At 39.1% G+C, this 16,760-nt stretch overlaps 1 protein-coding gene across 1 annotated transcript in view; it reads left to right on the top strand.

The window, feature by feature from the left end:
- Positions 1–16,760, top strand: part of WAPL (WAPL cohesin release factor) — a 159,801-nt gene that overhangs the window by 51,819 nt on the left and 91,222 nt on the right. Inside the window, exon 3 of the mRNA XM_055721467.1 lies at positions 7,545–7,703. The gene's annotated coding sequence lies outside the window, so the exon portion shown is untranslated. The remainder of the gene's footprint in view (positions 1–7,544; positions 7,704–16,760) is intronic.

Here is a 16,760-nt window from a genome sequence, read left to right as displayed (position 1 = left end):
ATAAAGCAACACAAGAATTTAAGACTGGGATATGATTGTTAGACTATGCCAGGGAACAGCAAAGGACAGCTGCTTTGTAGGGGCCAGTAGGATGATAATAAATCAGGAGGCCAGAAGCCTCCCCAGGCAGGGCAGCATGCCATAACACGTGAGCAAGGTGAGCTCGGCAGACCTGGGGAAGGCAGCTCTCAGGATCAGCAGAGAGTCTGGGCTATCAGTCACATCCACGCAGCCGGGCAGGGCTGGCAGCAGAAGGTGGCGAGGCAATATCCGTACCCAGGCCCAGATCAGCCAGGCCCAGGGCTGCACACCGACATAGCTGTGATAAGCTCAGGCAGTGAGCAAAGGGCCAGGCTTCAGCTTAAATGCAGCCCCTGGCCCCATGGCTAGAGGGGGTTGATGGGGGTGTCGGGTGAAGCTGGTCAGGGTAATTAAGACCTATTGGGGTACTCAGGTCCCTGACAGACTCTTGAGTCTCAAATTCTTAACTAAATTACTTACTACTGTATTATATCCACTAAGTTAAATTCTTCATAAATGAGCACATTTTCTCAAAACCAAAGTCTTACTACCTTGCAGTGGTGTCACCCTAATACCTGTTTGCCGTCTGGTCATTTATTTAGGATCATAACTTTGGATTTGGAATCCCCTCACATTACGGAAGTTTAGAGCAAGAGATCTTAGGAGGGATTTTTTTGTTGCTGTTTATTTATTATTTTAAATAATCTATTGCATTAGAGAAAGATGTTGGTATTTAATAGATAGCCCTAAGAACATAAAAGTACGACAATGCCCATTCTGAGTCAGTCCAAGGGTCTGTCTAACCCAATATCCAGTGGCTAAAAGCAGCATGCCAGGAAAGAGAAGAATATGGTGAGATTTCCCTAGATTACTCTTTCAGCCTCCAGCAGTATGCAGGTCAGCACATCTGTGCCTCTCAAACCATATTTCAGTGATCTAAATCAAACATTGATGAGGCTTTTGTGGGTTTGTAAAAGGAGTCTGGATGTAAGAATGTAGTTTCAAGTTCTCGACATAAAAGTCAGGGAAAAGAAAGGCTGCAGTCTGAACCATGAAGTTATTTTGGTCCAAGCCAAATTACTCTTCAGCTTGAGCACAAGCACAGAAATCTGAAAGCTAACGCAGCCTCTCTTGGAAAGCTTTGTATAATTTAAAACAGAGTCATACTAAAAAAAACCAGTTTTCATCTCAGCTCGGCAACTCTCTTCATGATAGGCCAGTGCCTTTCAAAAAAGTTGCCAGAACAAACCAGCTGAGACACAAGCTCCCTTTCCCTCCTTTCTCCAATAAATGATTGGAAGAGAAATAATTTCTTTTAAAATCTGTGAACCAAAAACTCATTTTAATGCAACATCTTTTATTTTTTTTTAAATAGATACTAAATAGCCTTATTAAAAGCTCTGATTTTCAAGGTTTGATGATCAGAACTCTGAGATTCGCATTCCAGAAAAGTGCCTGCAACTGAAGCACCCAGAATGACTAGCTGAAGATTTAGGAGCATGTTTTTTGTATAAGAATTAGGCTTTAAGAACTGAGAGGCTGAGTAAAACCAGAAATCCAACAGAGTAATGCAACATTAACATTCGCTGTGTTGGGAATAGTTTCTAATCACTGCTATTTCTCAGGCTTTCCTTGCGGTACTTTGATGGTGCTTCTATTGAATGTCTTCTGCTCATTAGACATTACTGTAAAAGGCTCTTCATGATTCACTGAGCACAGAAAAATAACAGAGGGGAGACTTTTAAAAGAGCAGCTTTTTTGCATTCTCCAACCATTCCACTAGGTCTGAGTTCTTAATTTTTAGTAGTCAGTAGAGTTATGAATATATGTGTTTCCAAACTGGAAGGTGTTTTGCAAGTTTTCCTTAATGATCAGCATTGAGATGTCATATTAGAGATCATTCTACGAGAAATATTCACCCACGGGGAGCTGAACATTTTAGTCCTTTAGTGATCATCAGTGCACATACATTTTAGAGCACTGGTTCTGGATTTTGACATATATTTACTGTGAGGTCACTTGATGCATTTTTTTGAATATGTAGGACTCAAAGATGCTGATGGTCTTTTGTGCAGGGTACTTATCTAACTAAACTCAGGAATTGCGATATGGTTTTTGTTCTGAAAGCTGCTACTGTTACCTGCCCTGCCAACTTGTTACCACAAATTAATTTGTGTGTATCTGAAAACTAATTTTTCCAATTACGCCGGTTCATCTGCTAAAAGATAGTTACCTACAGAGCTTGAACCGCCGATGTTTACGCCGTAACAATTACAGCAAATACCAACAGAAATAATGGCACATTTTCCTGACTTGACAGCATCCTTCCCCAGAATTCATGAAACTACACCAGGAGCATTAAAACACAGGAGTACTGTCATTAAAAACAAAGGGTGTGACACCTGGAGAAACAAAGGAGCAGCTGTAATCCAGCCCACAGATACCATTTGCAGCTGATTTTCCAGTGTCATAATGAATTGTTTCTCCATTGCACTTAGGCCAGCTTCCGTGGAAGGACATTAAATATAATAGGCAATGTGTATGACCAGCAGAATAAAGCAAAAACCATTTGGCCCTCTATAAGAATAAAGCCTTGTGCTTCAACTAAAGAATTGGGAACAGGAAAGCAGGGCTTTAGGAGACCGGGGCCAGAATTTTGAAAGCGGAAAATTCCAGCTTTACTATGAAATAGCAGATACTCCATAGCCCAGTGATGGTACATTTTGCTGTCTGTCATTAATTCTAGGTTTTAAAAATATACCAGTACTTCATTTCAGTTGAGTTCATTAGCCAGAACAGCAGCAGGAACATAGCAGTGGTCAAACAGTCTAACATGTGGATGATATGAAAACAACAGTTCCGCACTCTTGACAAGCTGAGAATGCAGCTTCAAGGAAAAAAACTTCATATCTTAGGAAGATGAAAGTGAATGCTGACAGGAGGAGTTAGTCATGTAGATATTAATTCACAGACTATGAACGCCTTTAATAGTTTTGAAATAATATAACTCAGTACTTGACAAGATTTGGTTGTAACTTGTTCACTTTGTAGACATAAGCAAACATTAACCAAAGTGTATTTTTCCCCAGAATATTCCCATGTACTAATACCTCCTTTGTTGAAATAAAAATGTACTAAAAATCAAATTAAATAGGTTATTTTTTTTGTCCAACCATTTGCAAGTTGTTTTCCTGTTCTGGCACTTGAGAAATCACAATGGAAGCACTTTTCTTCCCACACCTGTTAATAAAACCCAGTTTTAAACTCATCAGTTTTGTCCATCTGACAGATGCAAGATTTCACTAGTTAGAATAAACATTCTTTGATAAAATTAGCATTCCGAGTTACAAGTAGTATTTTTATTGAAGTTCTATAGTCAATAGCAATCCTTCTCTTCCTCTATATAAAGAAATATATATGAATGTATTTCTATAGTTCTTGTTACTAAGCATTTCTACTAGAAATTTATTTGGTTGATGTTAGCAAAAATGTATGTGATTATTTTGGCTGTGGTATGTTAGTCTGGAACACGAAGGTTGTTGGCTGCCCAAGGAAACTTCCTATGATGCTAAGGAATCAGCCATGAAACTTCTGTGTGCTTTCAGGGCACATGTGCTCATTTACGTGACTTAATCAAAATAACCATGTCTACTTTAATTGAAACCTTTTGCCAGTTGATGCAATGTGCAGATGATCTTGGAAGCACAGGTGTCCCTCTTCAGCTGAAGACAAGACAATAATTATAGTATGATACTGATTCAAGATTTATTATTTTAGGACAAAAAGAGTAAGAATATCCACATATTGTACTTGCATAGCAAGAGATGTAAAGTAAGAGCAGTATAATTATTCTTGTGACAATTTATGTGCAGATCAGCACTTAAAACTGTGCTCAGTGTCAAACCACCTGAATTTCAGGCAGATGGTCCTCCTGCAGCACCTGGGTTCCTGCAAGCGAGAAACATGTCGGCCTGGCAGTTTGGACTTCTCTGAACCAGATTCATGCAGCTTTGGCTGTGAAAGGAGGTGGCAATCACCTCCCCAGGCCTTCCATCCTTCTCTGTAGTGTTTCTTCTCTTCAGCATCTGATGCTTTTGTCTTGATTGAACAGGGCAAGGAAGCCAAGTTCCCTCCTTGTCTTTCTTCAGGATAGACAGTCACAGGTCCTCAATTACACAGTAGTCCAACTGTTTAGAACATTTTCTGCATTGGAGGGTTAAGGCAGAAGCCTTTCTTCAGTCTGGACTGCAGTATCTAGAATTCTACCAAAGATTTTTGTTTACAACAGACATTTGCCATGTTTTGCCAGAGGCTTGAACAGTTTACAGCTTTTCCTAAGCATCAATTGTTAGTACAAAAAGCAGATACAGAAAAGCTGAAATTTCTTCTGTCCTTTTTCAACAAATGGGAGAACATGATTTGTCAGCTATAATGTGAATTTCTTATTTTCCCTTTACTTAATTTCAGAAGAGAAGTACTGTGTTGAAACTGAAGTGGTGTCTAGGTAAAGTATCTTTTGAGAAAATGATGGTGCTCTAAATACAAATTTGGAATAATACTAGAGGGTTTTCAGCTGTGACTTGGGCAATTTCTCACCAAGCCTAGATGATGGATTGTTTCTTTACAATATGTTAAACAGGTTGCATTAAACAAAAGAAAAGCAACGGGGAAAGTAATATATATTACACAAGATACTGCTTTCTCAGTCTCTGAAGCTGTGGTCATATTTAAAGGGTTTTTTTCTTTTTCCTCTGACCTATTTTACTTTATTATTGCCAGCAAATTTGAGGTCTTCTGCCAATTAAATAATTTATGTCCTTTTGACATAACTTATCTCTGTATTGCAAGAAGCATTGTCTGCCAAATACTACTCATTCAGTTCTAAGCTTGTCTGCAAGCTGTGGAGAGGCAAGCATTTACCTAGCTTACATGAAGTTTTCACATGGCTTCATTTTTGTCCATCTTACTCCACGGAAGAGGAAATCTCCAGCTGGGAGCGACCCAAATGCTATTATCTGATACTATGGAGCATACCCACTGGCAAATCTAGAAAAATCAGCCTCTGTATCCACATTAAGGATAAATGACAGAAATGTTTGAACATCTCCTAGGACTCCTGCAACAGTTTCCTGGCATTGTAAAAAGAATTATAATCACAAGGGAAAGAATTCTTACGACTGACAGGAAATTTTTATACAGAGATAATGTAGACCTTAGAAAAGCGGGAATTCATCTTCAACAGCCTCAGCCACTGAAACTTGTCTGCACGCCCTCTTTAAACACCTCCATCAAGTGACTCATCCCATTCTGAGACAGTCTAAGATTAGCCAGAACAAGCCACCCTCTAGGGCTCCCTGTCTCCACACTACAAACAGGGCATAGATGACTAGCAGAAACAAGGTGTAAAACACGTGCTAAGGTTAGCAGAGTTGAACCCACCTTCAGAACACAGGTATGGCAGAAATACAGTACATGGGGAAAAATTTCTTTATGCTGGGGTCCGGCTTTTTTAAACATCTTTATTTTCTCTGTTTCCTAGTACTAGGGGACCCAAGAAACAGGACTTTGAATTAGTCTTGAGCTTTCCATTGTTGTTTGGACTTCAACTTCAACACATACTACTTCAACAGTACCCTCTATTTCTTAAATGTTGTACATTCAAACCATACAGGATACTGCTCTGTGTATCGAAAGACATTCCTTTTAGGAAACTGTATTCTAATGCTACATTAAAAAACCCCAACATCTCCTTAAATACCTAAAAACCTCAAAGTCTTCACTGTTGGGACAGTGCCAGCAAAAATAAATTAAGGGACTTACCACCATAGTGATAGATAATGCAGGAAAATTACTACATCTGTTCCTAAAGTAATCTTAAAGAATCTTCACGTCTACAAGAAAAACTAGTAAAAATCAGCAGTGCTGGGGCTAGTGAAATAATTTCCAAACAGTTGCAGAATTAATGCAAATACAGATTCATTGCACTGTGTCATTTGAAAAAGTTCCTGGCTTTCACTCCTCTCTCCGTGTTTCTGTGATGACTTATTTCAGTTGTTTATCTATAGGAATGTGGTGCTACTGAATCTAAATCCACAAGCTTCTACTACTAGAGCTAAAGAATGAGGTTGATTAATTTGCAGGGGTCAAGCCAGGCTAGCTATTAAGGAGGGACAAAATGACCCATCACAACTGGCAGTGCAGTTCTGATGTAGTGCATGTTGTTGTAAACAAATGTGCAACAAAAATCATTTGTCATAGAAGGCCTTAAATTGCCAGAGGTACGTCTGATTTTTAACTATATCATTATATCTCCCATTAGTAATCAAAATCAGTCTATCTCTAGTAGAAGACAGGGAGGACAATTTCATACTTGAGTTTCCCAGAGGTCATCAGAGGCACTGGAGTACAGCTTTCCTGCAGTGGAAGAGGACAGTTCACCATGTGCTCTTCAGGAGAGCACCGCAGCCCAACATTTGGGATTTGAACTTGCCCAAGGGTCTGGCTTTGATTTATGGTGACACTCGGTCTTGTCATACAAGGGGACAAACCGGGTTTGGATGAGAATGGATCCTTGTATTCTGGCCATACTACAGAACCCCTCTGCTTGACCAAGGAGGAATATAATGAGACTGGAAGAAAATCAGAAATTGTATTTGAAGTGGCATTTTATTTGTCATTGCTAGGCAAGTGAGAGAAAGAAATAGGATCTTTTGACTATTCCCTTTGGTTTGTTAGTAAGTTGGCAGCTAAAAAACCTAAAGCTTAGGGCATACATTTCTCTGTAGTTATTTACCTGGGAGCAAATAGATGCTCTCCAAGTTAATATTTCTTATGTATTCATATAAATGAATAGCAACTATTATACCTCAAAATCAAACCATTTTTCTCATAATTCTGGGAGATGGAGTTCAAAAGACTTTGCACTGATTATCCTTGACTTCTTGGTTTAGGATAGGCAAAGGAAAGCAAGAAAGGAGGAAAAAAATATTCCAAAAGGAAAGTCCTTGTAGTACTTTTAAGATTCTGTTGGAGTCCTGAGGTCCAGAATGTCTTGGGCAAGCGATGGTTGTATGTCTAACCATACACCTGAGAATATGTTGCTTTGCAATGATACACTCTGACAGTATATGTTACATAAATCATATACTTACAGAGACAAAGTAGTTTTAGATTACAGTCTCTCATGGGTTGCCACTTATTGGGAACAGGGTGCCTAAATGTCCTCCTTTGTATTCTGAAATCTCTTGTAAGGTCCAGGAGCTGGGGAGATAACCAACAAGGGGAAAAAGTGAATACTGACAGAAATCAGGTAACCGCTGTCCCCCTTCTGTCATGTGATGTACTGTCATTAGGTGATAGGGGAAAAGAGAAGGCACTAGCGCCAAGAAAAGGACAAATTAACACTGTGCGAGGCAGGAGATTGATACTGTTTAAATTCAGGATACAACATTACACTGATTATTTACCAAAAGGTAGATACTACTTCCTTGATTTAAATTAATTTCAATCTTCTTCCTTCACAGTCATTACCAAGGAAACCTTTTTAACAACTTGTCCCTACCTGAAGAACTTTCTGCTCCAGTTCATACAGAGCGCTTGGTGCTTGGTCTCCTTGCAGACAGATAATGGCTATTAGGTGACAAGGCCTGACAGAAAACCACCACCCAGACATGTGAAACCAGGTACATTTAAAACTTCTATTTTATAACTCTTTTTTTTACCACCACCTTCATTATCTTCGATATCAAAGTCCCAAGCCTTGACTTACATAAGCATGTGATGGTTGTATTGCTCTGTCCCACAGCTGATGGAGGTGGCATGTTCTCATTTTTGAGAGTTAATGTGACTAAATCTTAGAGACATTTGATAACCTGGTATTGAGTAACATTACCCCGAAACAGCATTTAAGTACTTCAAAAAAACTGGCCTTGAAGTATGGTGCAGATTATCAGTGCTGACAGACTAATATGAAGTTAATTATTATAGCTATGCAACAAAGGTAGTGAGGGACTTAAAAACGCAGGTGATTAGTTAAATGCTATATTAATAAGCAAAATGTCTGCAGTCTACCAAAGACACAAGCTATCAGACACCTGTAGAATAGCATGCAGAAAATAACAAAAGCTATATAATCTGTACTGAACAGAGGTGCTGGGCACTCCAGAGAATCTGGAGCCTGGAAGTGGTGGGATGAGGAGCGGCTACAGTGACCGAAGAGCCTCCACAGTGCCAGCAGCAGACTGTGGTACTTGGAGAGCAGTAGCAGCCAGGGACAGAGCAGCTTGCGGCCAGTGGCAGTCAGGCTCTGGAAGGACCAGTAACATGAAACACGTTAACTTTGAAAAAACACCGCTGCGCAGGCATGAGTTTTCCATTTTGGTACTACCTTACACTTTCCAAAATTTCATGCAAATTCATCGTACATAGAAAGTAAATGGAAAGCACCTAACATTTAACAGAGTATTAGAAAAACATGGTAAAGGGGAGAACAGTGGCACAGGGGGCAGCCGAAGAGCAGAGGAAGGGAAGGAGACATGGCAAGGAACTAACTAAAGCAAGCAGCAACATACTATTAATCTAGCAACTGTAACAAGAGGTGCCAGTCCTTTAGGAGCAGAAATAAATCTACTTACAGCATTAATCAGTAATGCTTGAAATCAATAATACATAACAGACTAATGGATCTGAAAAGTCATTAGTGGTATGGGAAGCTTACTTCCTAGAAGTAATCGAGCTAGTCAGAGAATGGATAATCTTGTCTGTGCAAAAACTGGTATTATATGTTCAAGTGATGTGAAAAGCATAAATTCCGATTTTTTGCATGAAAAGAAATGTCAAAATAAGTTTCTTGATAGGTGCCTTTCAATATTTTTACATGAAGCTTCTAAACTAAAAATATGTCTATTTCAAAAATGTTGTGAAAGAATGCAGATATTCAGGTTTTTTTTCAGGATTACATCAGTAAAATTACTGGAAAAATACCTAGTCGAATGGTCTTTTGCTAAGGGACAACTATTTAGACAATTTTTAGTAAAGCTATAACTAGCACCAGAAGTTAACGGCACAGGAAATAGTGAAATACAGTGACTAAGCCATCTTGCTACCTTTACCTTTAGCTGGATAAAAAGCCAAATAATTTTATTTACTGTATCTACATGATAAAAGGCTGTCCTGTTACAGCAATGTTTTGTTGCAGATTTTTTCTGTTTCTTTAGACAGAAGGAAAAAAAGCTGCAAGGGCTGTGATAAGACTAGTAAATCAAATCAAATGTATTTTTTATAAGGAATATCTTCTGACACTAAAAATGTTGATCTTGCTAATGGTTCTGGCATAACACATGTGAGAGGATTACAAATTTGTAAAGTCAGTTTGTCAAAGCAATCACCTCTTCAAAGAAAGGACTCCTCTGGAAGAGCACTTGTGCTTTGACAAGAACGGACTTTGAATGTCCAAGGCAGATGAAAAAGGTCCCTTCCAGGCTCTGCTCACCAAAGGACAGATACCCCTATTAAACAGTAGCATAGGAACAGAATGGGAGGAGGTACCTTTCTCATTCCCAGAGCCCGCAAAGCCAGAAAAACTTGTAAATTTTCTGGAAGGGGGGAAAAAACCCACCTCTGAAGTTCGGCATGAAGTATTTTTAAGAGTAACCAGGAGATACTTGAAATATCCAAAAGTTAACACAAATGCTGATTATATTACTTTCCTCCTCACTCTAAAGGAGATTTAGTAACTTCAGACCCCACTACTAGTTTGCTTTCTTTTGGTTTATCCTTTGGGTCCCTTTTGTTTCTGTTTGTGCCTAGAACTTGGTGTTTCACTGAAAGGCAGGTTAAAAGCTGAGTGTGAGCTCTAACCAGAACTAATGGAGTCAAATTAACTTCTAAAGGCAAATTCTATTAATAAAACTGGATTTAAAAACTGGGGAAGTTTTCAGAAGTGTTTATAGATAAAAAGGTACAAACCAAGATTGCAGAAGGTCTGTAGAAACCAGTGAGATAGCTTAATATAACTGGTATCACTTAACCTTTATCAAACCTGATAAGGACATGAAGCTTATGGTCACTAAAACTAAAGCATATGCTAAGTTGTATTGGCTTAATGGTGTTTATGTGCATGGTAGATTAAGGCATGGTTAGCTTTAACAGCCCCTTTGTTGGTTAGGAATGTAAATATTGATTTGCCCATTTCACTGACTAACGTAGATCTTTGCTAAAGAAGTGAATAATTTACAGCACTCAAAGCCTAGAGGTCTGGCTATACTCCACTGAACTAAAACATACTCTGGTAAAAGCAAAAACTCTCGGGTGAGTTCTCAGTCATAAAAGCCCCAGCCACCCCTGAGCACAGATGTGTTAAATCCCATAACGGTAGGCACTGGAAGGGGGTTGTGTTCTTTCAGGAGTTAGTATATGAAGAGAAGAATCATTTTACATAGTATTGTACATACCAGTCTACTAGTTCAGAAGATGTCATCCTAAGGGTTGGAGTCCTGTTGAAAAGAAATTGTGAGTATAACTGGAAGAAATTAACAGTAGTATAACCTCAAAAAATTACAGTCAGAATTATTTAAGTAGTGTTCTGTGAACACATGAGAGTTCAAGCAACAGTTCATTTACCCAGCTTCTGCTGTTCTTGTTGCCGTATAAATATTGCCTTATGATGAAGGTATTTCTTCTCTCACCTTTTTCACCTTACTTCGTCCTTTCTCACCTCAACCCAACTTAATGTTTTTTCCATTTTCTTCCCACTGTTCATTTCTTCCTTCCTTTCCCCCCCCAAGTGGTATCTCTCATTCATTCTTTCTCATACTTATCCTTTCTTCATTTCGGTATTTTTCAGTCTCTGTGGAATAATAAATACTTGGTTTTCTAGGAAATTGGAAAAGCACAAAAGCAAACTATTTTTCTTAGCAGGGAAGTAGTGGACCATATCTGCAGCCAACTGATCTCAGAGTCCCTGCATGGAATAATTCAGTTCCATATCTGCTAGTCCCACTCTAATTTTGTGTTCAAAAGTTCTTTGCACACTCAGCAAGCTAACAAGTACTCAAACTTTGTAACAAGACCTTTAAAAAGCTTTCGCTGCAATATTTGGCACAGACTTCGGGACTTTTTATTAGGTAATGAAGGAAGCCCCCACTGCAGAGGATGACATTACTTAATGATAAGATGAAAGCAAGGAAACATGTTTTTCTCCCACACAGCAAAGGCATATTACTGGATGTTGCTGCATATCATGTACTAGTTGAATTAACAATCATTTTGGAAAGCCTGCGCTTAATGTGAAAAATAGTAATAATAAGAAATAAAACAGTTTAAAAAAAGGTCCATGGCCTATGTTAGAAGAATATAACTATATAAAGCTATTTTATAGATACAGCTGTTTTGTTAAATAGGCAGCGAACTGGTTATTTGTAAATTTGTTCTAAAATAGCATCATTCTGGTTTTAGAAGTTAGATAAGAAGAATGGAGATATTTTCTTTTAACAAATAGCATTAAGTGGAGCTTTGGTGGTACTTAGTGAACTGCTACAGTCTGGTTTACAGTCTGTTGAACACTAAACAATGGAGCTGGGTTTTTGTGTGGTGTTCCTTTACTGGATTACATTGTTCAAGCAGATGCAATCACAGCAATATTAACTACCTTCTGAGGTAAGACGAAGGACTCAGCCAGAGGCAGCTGTTAAAGTTTCATAAATGTTTCACAAGAAATTAACTGTTTTCAAGTAGGCAGAAGCTCATAAGGAAGCTTGTTCTGCATGAAATTAGGGCAAATTTTAATTTATTTGAATACAGTTTCATTTAAATAGCTATTTATTTTTAATTTGAAAGTGTTGACAAGGCACAATACCTTTACTTACTACTTATCACATGACAAAACTACAATAACTTGTCTCTGTCTCTTCCGCAGCAGGATATCCAGTGTGAGTTTGTTACATTACAGGAAATATCTATTTTTAAGTGAAGTGATAGCACCAAGAAAGGCTTTCTGACATATATAATACAGCAAAAAGTATTTTAGCATAGAGTCCAGGTCTTTAAAAGACTTCTTGCCCACTTGTCCTGTATCTCATCCTTTGCAGTCACAGCTCTCCTTTGTTATCAGCTGTGATGAAAGGATGGAAGACATCCAAGAACCTTCTTTATCTATAGATAAGTAATAGTCTCCTGTTGGACCTGTCCTTTCCCTTAACAGAACCTGCGGAGGTCCATGTTTCTCAAGCTTCTCTCCCTTGGTTCTACTTTGGAAGTAATGTTTGATACAATCTTGGTTGTATACATCTTTGTTTCCCTATTACCACTTGGTCTGAGCCATTTGCAGTGCTTGAAAAGCAAGTTACACCACGACTTACCTACCATTCATGAATAAGATTAGATTATGATTAGTCACCAAGTAGATCCCTTGGAAATTTAGTTTTAAGAAGCACATACTGTTTCTGTTAACTTCTTCAAACCACCTGCTCTAGAGGGGCTGGAAATGGTTCAGCTATTAAGAAACAATATCATACAATCACATAGTTTTTCCTAGCCATCTTATCAGCTTGATTATAGAAAGAGAAAAAATAGCAGCAAAATAATTTCTTAATTATTGGAGGAAAGTACTGATCAGGAGAGCTGGGGCATAAAAAAATATCTGAAACATGAACCACCAGCGAGGAACACCATCTCATAATCACTCACCCTTTGAAGAAGTTCCTCAGCTGAGAGTTGAAGCAAGATTCATGACACCTGTATGGTTCAGCAGAGAAAGGCTGAGGACCATTGCTGTAATCCACACTAAGCATTAACAACTGTTTCTATTCCTTCTCATAATTTACTAAAATATTGTCCAATTTAAACTGTAAATTTAAATTAGCAAAGGGAGTGCCAGTTAGTCTGTGTGACAAGAATCCTGGGGCACTGTCACAAGACGAGATCTGTAACAAGAGAGCAAATCATGAAAAATTAAGTTTGAATATGAATAGCCTTTCCTAAACAGGGCTTTATTGCAAGGGCTCTGACTTTAGCTCACACAGTAGAAGTAATTCTCAGTTGCATTTGCCAGAGGCAATTTTTAGATGTAATAAATCAATACAAGATAACATACATTAGTGGCTCCTGCTCTATATTTGTCACTTAAGATTACAAGTTGAGAAGACTGGTACGTATTTGGTGAGCCCCATTACCTTCATCTGAACCCTGAAATTCAGGGCCAGTAACTAACTCGGGGAGAGCTTGCTTTCAGTCTACAAAAGCCTAAGGATCACAGGGGATGCTGAGGATATTACTGTGGGGCATATAACAGGATAGATGAAATTTTTATTTACTCATCACTTAATAGAGCATTCTCTTGCTTTAAGGTATTACAAAATTAATATTTTATATATAGGAAAAGGATTAGCACCAATTTGAGTTTCATATAAGAATCAAGTACAGTTTACACAACAGTGATCTCTAATGTGAATAAGAGTTTCATAGATATAAAGAGATAAATGCTTTGCTAATTTATTATGAACAAAATTGAATCTGAGACTTTAAATAAAAATGAAGTTAGTATTTTTAACAAAATGGACTGCAAGAGTCTGAATTAGTCTTCAAAGTACCGTAGGACCAAAGGTCACAGGATCAAGCTCTGCACATAGAGTGTTTTTAGGAGCGGATCACCAGTAGAAGTATTATTGAATTGAACCCATTCATAAAAGTCTTGTTAAAATAGTGCCATTAGTTTACAAACATAAGAGAACAGAAGAAGTACTTGAAGTATGATTTTTGGCAAACGAAACCGGTGCTGAAAAGCTTTGGGTCAGAAAACAGCAAGGACCAGCAGCTCCCCAAGGGACTGGAAACTATGTGGCAGCACAGCCAGGAGAACAGGGACCTCCACCAGCCAAGGTCCAGCCCCACTATACCTGAGAAAAGCAAGTAGGACAGGCTGAGGGATAACAGCTAGCAGTCCAGATGCTCATGCACATACCTGAAGATGATGAGGCAGATCTGAAGCCAAACTGAGAAGCCATGTCAGGATCAGATCTACTAAGAATAACAAGAGTAAAACACCCTGGGGAACAATTCTGAGGGAAAGCCAAGACCAAAAGGACACAGATAGCAAGACTATAACTGCAGACTAGCAGCATTCCCATAGATAAACAGGAAGAAAGCATCCAGGGCTGAGCTAAATAGAGCTCCTGGGCAGAAGGGGTGGATGAGGGAACAGGTGGGGCTGGTCAGGGGAACTAAGGCCTGTTGGTTTGCTCAAGGCTCTGATGGTTTGCAAGCATTCTTGCTTCCCCTGAGAGTGCCTGTTTTACTAATACCTATGAAGCTATTCTTTTGCCTTTTCTTGCCAGACTTGCCAAGGTGAAAAATTAAAAAGAAAGCATCTCTTTCAAAATTGCAGTTTGATCACACAACCTTGAATTACATCCTTAAACATTCCTCATGTCACGTTTCAGTTCATCATGGTTTCTCTTTAGGTTCCTGAAGTGGATGATATTTAAGTGATTTTCAGCTTCTCTATTTTACTCTCTGTAAGTTGGGCTTTAACAAGCTGTCAGATCAAATAGACAGGAGGCTATTCATGTTTCCGCTCATTTTATCAACAGAGCAAAAGTACTCTGAATCAGGGAGAGAACAGAGGGCATGTCAACACCATATAGAGATGCTAGTTTGGGTTGTGGAAGCAGAATGGACACATCGGTACAACACTTCTTCCCAGCTAATTACTCCTGCTGAGCATTGCTTTTCAGTGATGTTAACTATTCTAATCATAGTGCTCTGCTAACTTTGTTCTGTAACTTCTTTTGCTACTACTAGCTTCTCTGCACAGCACCATAGCACATGGTATAGGCACACTAAAAATGAATAATTTTTTAAAAAACAGATGGGGATAATAGTCAAGAATCCATACCACCTTGTGCTATTGGATGTCCTTATGATAGATCCATAAAGATCCCTGATATGGGGAAGGTGTATGTGTAGCGTGTTCTGCACGGCACTTGGGGATAGTGTCTAAAATAGTAGTTGGAGGGAAAAAGAACTGGCCCCATTGAGTCAAGACACATACTGTGGGGCTCCTGCTATTTTCCAAACAGTAAACCCAATGGCTGCAAGTGAACACAGGCAGGGAAAACTGTTTTGAGCTGTCTCAAGGCTGTGAGGAATGCCATCCTGTGCTGTGCAGGCCAAAGTCATTATGCAGAGCCAGCTGTGCCAATAATCACTTGAAAATTAAATTGTAAGAGCAATGGAGCCTGCATAGTCTTGTGATACCTGTTAGAGACAGTACAATTCCTCCAAAATATCCTTGGTTTGTGCAAATACAATGTTTGTATAGCTGTGGATTCTCTGAAGGATTGTGTTGTGGTTTGGGGTGTTGGGGTTTTTTTTTTTGCTTAAGATAAAAGAATTAAATGTGTCAGGGCCCTGAGTGACTAGGCCTTAATGACCCTAATCAACCTCATCTAGGCTCCATACCCACACCTCCGCTCACCCGCCCAGAAATTACACTTAAATTCGGGTCTGAGCATTCAGTAATTAAGTGCTGTTGTTAGAGTGCTGGTCTCTAATTCTAGTTCTGATCTATAGGTTGCCTTTTTAGCTTTATCTTAGGTTTGTTTTGTTTCTGTGGGGTCTGCTGGGTGCTTCATGAGCTATGTTGGACCCTGGCTGTTTTTATTGCACCAGACCCGATCTGTAGATCAATTTTTTTGGTTTGATCTTGGGCCTGCACCATTGTTGCAAGTTGCCGGTGTAACTTGGATACTTAGTCAAACCTGGCAGCTCCCTCTGGGTCTGCCTTGCACGGGTACTATGGGAACTGCTAGCCTTTTTACTGTGCTTGTCCCTTCGTACATTTGGGAACAGCTGATCCTTGATGCATCCTGAGAAAACGAAGCTTAGTAGCTATGGAATTTATCTTTATGGCTTTAAGTCATCTTCAATGACTATATTTCTATTCAATGTAAACTTTCTTCTTAACGTTATTGTTAGCAATGCTTTATAGCTCATAGTAATACCTTTGTTTGTTCTCCTCAGCTGCCCTTCAGGCTGTTCTTACAGTTTGTTGTTTATGTAATCTATTTTCCTACTTCTTCCTAAAGGCATGGGTCTTCCTTCCTGTGAAATGAGCTAGTTCAGAGAACTGAAAATGAAGCGCAGCAGAAGTGAGTACAGAAAGCTGATGGAGGCTGAGCATGAGGGATGATACAGTTCTATTCTGGCTTCTTTAGATATGCCTATTAAATTACTTGTAGTGTTCTTCTTAGCTGTGTAGGAGTCGGTAGGTGGATCTGGTTGCTTTTACTGCTTCTGAAAGCAATTACAGGTCATTTGTTTCAGTGAAGATTTCTACTTTATTTGGTGCTTGAGGTAGCCCCTGTGTCAGCTCCCAGGAGTAGAATTATGACAGGACATCCATATGGCACTGGATTACTGTGTGAGCACTTTGATTTTGTCTTACCTTAAAAATACAAGAAGGCAAAGGTTTGTTATGGAGCACTATGGGCCAAACTGCAACTCGGATGTGACCACTCCTGTTGTACCAGTCGGGTCCTACCACACTTTACGAGGGAGGCCTGCTAGGCCAGATGCTGTCCTCATAAAGCAAGCTACTGAGGAAATGGAAGTAATAACATTCCCTTCTCTCCAGTGCAACATTTCTCACCACAGAATGAACTCTTTAGTGAGAAGCTGTAAAAGACTGCAAGGATCAGCAGGCTTGTGTTCTAAGAGTGTCAAAATAAGGGGGTTTCCTCCCA

Source organism: Falco cherrug, chromosome 9, assembly GCF_023634085.1.
Source record: "Falco cherrug isolate bFalChe1 chromosome 9, bFalChe1.pri, whole genome shotgun sequence".
NCBI lineage: Eukaryota > Metazoa > Chordata > Aves > Falconiformes > Falconidae > Falco > Falco cherrug.
Note: the sequence above shows the minus strand (reverse complement) of the source record. Positions and strands in the feature narration are given on the sequence as shown.